This window comes from Streptopelia decaocto, assembly GCF_964273445.1.
Source record: "Streptopelia decaocto genome assembly, chromosome: 2".
NCBI lineage: Eukaryota > Metazoa > Chordata > Aves > Columbiformes > Columbidae > Streptopelia > Streptopelia decaocto.
The window spans coordinates 147,360,321-147,366,320 of NC_138655.1; positions in this window are offsets into that span (position 1 = coordinate 147,360,321).

A 6,000-nucleotide genomic window follows, 5' to 3' on the forward strand; every position below is an offset into this window, starting at 1 on the left:
AAATTGTTCCCCTGGCAGAGGTAGGCTATAAACAGTTTGCTGTGAAATACTTGCTGTCTAGCTGGCTTAGCTGGATACTGTCTGTGTACAAGGATATTTAATTTTTCAGATTAAACAGCTCATTTACTCTTTACCCAAGCACTGCAATTAAAGTCTGGGTCTGTGTCAAGGAGAAGGCCCTTAGAAATACTCAGTCATGCTGTTCCAGCATGAGTTCCTGACAGCAGTTTATGTTCATGTAGATATTTCATGTACTTAAGAGTCAGGGGAAATTGGCAGTAACTTGGTTAGCTTGGGATTTTTTTGTAGCCCTGTGCCTTTTGATGTCTGCAATAGTGCTTCAGAATCTTGCTCACCTGTCAGATTGCAGTTTGCCTATTCAGTCAACCCGGGCTTTGCAAACTGGCAGGAGGGGACATAATTTTGTGTAACACATTACACCATTTTATTGGACACCCCATTGCACATCATAACGACATGTCTTCTTTTAGGAGTCTATCAGCTCTCCCTTGATGTCTCTTCCTTCCAGGAAAGCCTATGGTTATTGAAGATGAAGAACCAAGTTTTATCTCTTTCCCAATGCGAGTGCTCCAAAGGAGGGACCTGGGGCTGCGTTTGTTTGGTGGGTTTGGATGGTATCACACACCCCTCAGAGCACGTCGTGTCTCTGCGTGTGCCCATGCAGACACCTCAGGCTCTAGTTCCCAGGTTTGTCCCTCTGGTCCTCAGTTACCGTTATCTACATAAACAGCAGCACCACAGCTGATCCTGCTCTGGAGCTGGGAGAAGCTGAGGCACATATTGTGCCTCACAGTTTTGGGAAGAACAATGCTTTCCCAAATGATGCATCTCATTGAAAATAACTATTGGCTTCTTCTCATACCAGTGGGTGAAATGTGTTATGGCAAACATTACAGCCAAACTCACACTTTTTAGGTTCCACGCCACACACGTTCAAGGAGAAATTTACTCTCTTTGTCCCATATCTTGAGAGCTGAATACATTTTTGAAGCCGTGGGAGGCAGCATTCCAAGATCAGATCATGTACCCTTTTTTTTTTCCCTCTGGAAGAAGGAAATAAATCCTGATGTCTGGACATGATGTTGTCTAATGATCATACTTTTTCTTGGCATGTATATTAGCATAATGTGGACTTTTATGAGATTGTTCTCCCCTCTCTATCAGCCCTAACCATTTATAGCAATTATTTTCTCTGGGTTTCAATTAATTACTTAGGAAAATCTGTCTCATACAGGAAAGATACCAAGACAGGTGATAATAAATTTGCAATAATAATATGTGCAATCAAAGATTTTAGGTTGCAGCACAATTCAGAAAGGAAGTGGGTGTTAACTCTGATATTTTTATTCCAGCCTCATAATGAGAATTTGATTTAATCTATTTTTTTAATTGCTAGTGAGGCTTAATTAAAAAAAATAAAAAAGCCAGGGAAATTCTGTCTACCTGCCTAAAGGTCAGATTTCTCTTCTGTTAGGCCTTGAAACCCCAGTCAGTGTTTGTGTATCTGTAGCTTAATGGATTTCAACAGAAGTCACTGACTGAGGATCTTGATTGTTCTTCATTATGAAAAAAAGGCATAAAGAATAATAATGGAAAGGGATTTTGATTTCTGCTACCACACTCTTACGTGAAATGCATGCAAACACAGAGGAGAACACCGTGTTCTGACACACAGCAGCATCTGTATGTAAATGGAGCTCAAATTTTCAAAGGGCTCCAGTGTTGAATCCTGAATCTTTTCAGCATCTTTGAAAAATCACTGAAAAATCAATTACACAGCAGTTTATGCTGGGAAGAAGAGACAGAGCATGTCTTCTGTTGAAGCACCACGCTGTGATGAATGGCCAGTAGGTCTGGTGAGCCAGTTGTCCCCTCCAGCCCCGTCTTTGTTTCTGTAAATGAGCCAGTGTGTATCTGGAAGAATGAGAAGTCGTCTGGAAGCTTGATCCAACTGATCCAACAAATAGCTCAGTTGATGCAGTGTTAAAAGTACAGCTGACTATTCCAAATGTTCAAATAATGGTGATGTTTTTAATTAAACACGATTTTATAACCTTGTTTAACTTTACCACTACTGTTTGTTGCTGAAAGTAGTAGAAAAAAAGGAGAACTGATCCTGAGCTACACTCTCATCTTCTGATTTCAATATCTGTAACACCACAATAAGGAGGAGCGTGACAGGATGAAAAAACACATTTTTATAATATTTTACCACACACACTTCGACTGTCAGGCTTAAAGATCATATTTAGATTTGGATGGTATAATAGTTACTGTTATATTAGGCTATTTTTATATGCATCTCTTTAATGCACTAATTTAAATAAAGCTACTTTTAAAAGGCATTTGCTTTGGTCTGATTCCTATAAAAATTAAGAGAAATGAGCCCCCCCTTGATTTTCTCCATTGGCACTAAGGATGCAGCTGAGAAGATGCTCAAAAGCTCAAGGCTGGATTTCTCAGTTGTTCATGAAAGTCTTCTTGTACCTCCCTCACAGTTCTAGGGCATTTTATATACATCTATGTGAAAGTTTCTTGTTGAGCTGTAACAGCCTATCCTGCTGGTACCCTTTTCAGAAACAAGCTCCTCTTTATACCAGACAAAACATACTGAGATTTACAAAACCACTGTTACAACTCAGAGGGAGCAGTGCTTTCCTCCCTAGCGAGGCCAGATGTTGAATCAAGAGCAGGCTCAAGGCTGTTAAACTATTAATGTGGGTCAGCTGTGACAATAGTCCTGTAACACCACTGAAAGCCTTTTCTTAGTGTTATTTACCTGGCTGATAAAAGGCAAATTCAATCTCACTTTTTTGGCATAGATAATCAATGGAAGTAGAGTAGAGGAATTTACTTATAATCAGTAAAAGTAAAAATATTTGGTTTAAATTCTGTTGTAGTCTAAGCCCATGCTATTCTTGCAATATGAGGGAGTGACTGTGGCTCCGCCACTTCATCCTCTAGTGAAAACTGTCAACAGCAAAATACGTGTGTGCTCTGGTGGCTCAGCACAGGCTACGGCAAGAAAATGTAGGAGACTTCGATTTCCCCGTGCTGCTGGAAAGGAGCTTGTGCAGCACCTTCCTGAGCGAGTTCTGGCTGCAGCTGCTCAATGCAGCAGCTTTGCACACACTTTCGGATGCATTTTGCACACCCTTCAGCTGAGTTTTGCACACCCCTTCAAATTAGATTTGCACATGCTTTCAGATGCGTTTTGCACACGCTTCAGCTGAGTTCTACACACCCGTTCAGATGAGCTTTGCACACCCTTGCAGCTGCGGCTGCCACGGAGGGAGCTGCTCTCCCTTTGTTCCTGCTCCTGCATTTACTCCCGCGTGGGCACAGGCATCTGCATGGCCATGCAGTGACCTCCCCTGGAAGTCGGGCCATAAAAGTGTCCCAGAAAAAACCTGCAGTTTGTCTCCTCCTGTGTCTATTTAACGAGCACAGGAAGCTACAAGCTCGGTTTTCTTTCACTTTTATGAGCTCCTCCAGCCTGTCAGCAGTAAATATCAGACCAGTTTCTAATAATTTATGTTCTTTTTATGTTTTAATCCGGAAGAGACTGACATGGGCTTTATTCCCAAGGCAGCCGCCCCCACCATCGCTGTACCGTGGCTGGTGCCCACACAGCATCCCGTGATGCAGGGAGCTTCTCGCAGGGCTGGGCTCAGCGAGCTGCACTCCTCCTTGGGAAATCCCCATGTGTAAGTGAGTCCTTGTGCAAGAGCACGGACCTTGCAGCTTTTGCTTTTCTAGCTGTAGAAGAGATGATGTGGAAAGTTCTGTCCTCATCCAACGTGATTTCGGAGCTGGGAGCAATTATGCTTCGATGCTCAAACAAGCTGCAGCTCTGGTTGGGGTATTTTAAAATGTCTTGTGCTGTATCAGGAAGTTTTAGGGTATGTGCCATGTCTCAGCATCCTCCCCCACTGCCCCTCCCCGGGGAACCTCCTGAGGAGCAGCATTCCCCAAATCACCCGAAGTCCCCTGGGGTGTGGGGGCTGCTGCTCTGCTGTCTGTTGGCAGAGAAAATCAGCCCCAACTTTGCAATAAGGGTGAGAGGAAACTCTGATTGCTGTGATGCTCCTGGGTTTTTCTCCAATTCCAAAACCCTGGGCAAAGTGTTCCATTTCTCCCTGGAAATGGAAATTCTGGCCCAGGGAAGTGAATATATCTGTTAGCATGGAAAGGGCTTGATTCCCTCCTTTGCCCGTCTCCTCTGCAAAGTCCATGAGAGTGTTCCTGTGCTGCTCAACCCTGTTAGGGATACAATGCAAAGCACATGTTCTTTTGTATAATACTGGAAGAAGAAGTTCCTTTCTACACAGACAGTGTGAAAAGTGTTCTAATTCCATTTTCTTCCTTTTAAGGCATTTAAACAGCTTGGAGAATTTTCGGTTGTATTTCAAAACCAGTGAACAAAGGCAGGTTGAATTTTGCTGTCAGCACGAGTGACTCCATACTGCAGCATGCCTAAGAGAGCCGTACAGCTGTAACTAAGCACAGCCGATGGACTTGGGCTGAGGATCAACCTGCCACAAGCACCTGGATTTTGAAACAGGTTGCAGTGATTTAACTTTCTTGTCATCCACTTCGGTTCAAAACAGGAGAATATTTTCCATCATGGAAAATGGTTGGTTGGTGAATGTGACATGGGATAGCCCACAAGAGAAACCCCCTCTGCCTTTCAGAGAGGCTTTTTTTTTGATGAGGTGAGACCTGAAGCGGCCGTTTGTGAGACTGCAGTATGTAAATGTGATGCTTAATCTTTGTAAGTAATTAACTTCGCTCTGGATAAACACAGGCCATTTATCCATCACCCATCTGAGACACGTCCGCTTTGCAAGCTGGAGCCCCGCTGCCCCGGGCTGCAATCCTCAGGCTCCTCAGCAGTCCGCTCCTTCTTGGTACCATTGCTGCTCTGCCCTGTGTGCATGAACCAGTGCCATTTCAAGCAATTGCCGCATCTGTACGCTGGAACTCAGATGCCCGGCAGCAGCCAGGGCAGGCGCTGCCCTGTGACCCCCCAGAGCTCTGCCTTTTGCTTCATGCTCTTCATGATGCTAAAAGCACACAAGTCAGGGTTGGGCCGCATGCTGTGCCCTCCTCCTCTGTCCTGCTCACACCTACCTCTGAACCTTAATCTTCTCTCTCCCTTGTGCCGGGAAAAGTCCTGTGTAGGTTCTTTATTGAGATAAATAATTCCTGCTCTCTATCTACTTTTTCTTTCACCTGCCAGCTTATTCAGTGTGGACTGCTGCATCACACCTTTCTGGTGTTAAGTTCATGTCCTACACAGATGTTGTCCCTCTTCTGCACATTCAACATTGGGGAAAAGAGCAGATCCTGACAGTCAGAAGATGGCAAAACACCACCTCCTGTCTTGATTTTGAATTTATCCCTAGTATTAATAGAAAAATAAAACTTATATCTGCATGGAGTTAAAGCATAACCAGTCCTTGATGATGGCAAAGGTGATGGGTTGGAAAGATCTGTGTCCTGTAGTGCATAGGGATGACGTGAGAACTTGGCCTCACAGTAGCCTGCAATACACTGAGAAAGACAGATTGGGTGGTCTGCTCCCAGGAGTAGCAACTCAGTGGGTGGTGAGATGCTCTAGATCATAATTTTGGATGACTCAGTGCAACACAGAAGACTAAACTTCATAGTGCTATTCCCTGTCAAAAAACATTTACTGCTTAGCTGAACCACAGCCAAGCCTCCTCATGGCTCCATGAAGTCACACATGGCACCACAAGGTGCAGGTTGTCCCACTGTCAGGGTACCCAGCAGGGTACCAGCTGAGGTGCAAGTGGCTGGTGACACCAAGCACACCTCCCTACCAGGGCCTGTGCTCCCAGCCAAGCAACAACTGTGTTGATGGGCTTCACTGGTGTGTGTTTAGAAACATTCTACCACATTGCTTGGAAAGCTTTGAAAAGTGAAGAAGGTGTCTGGCTCTGCCAGCAAAAACAT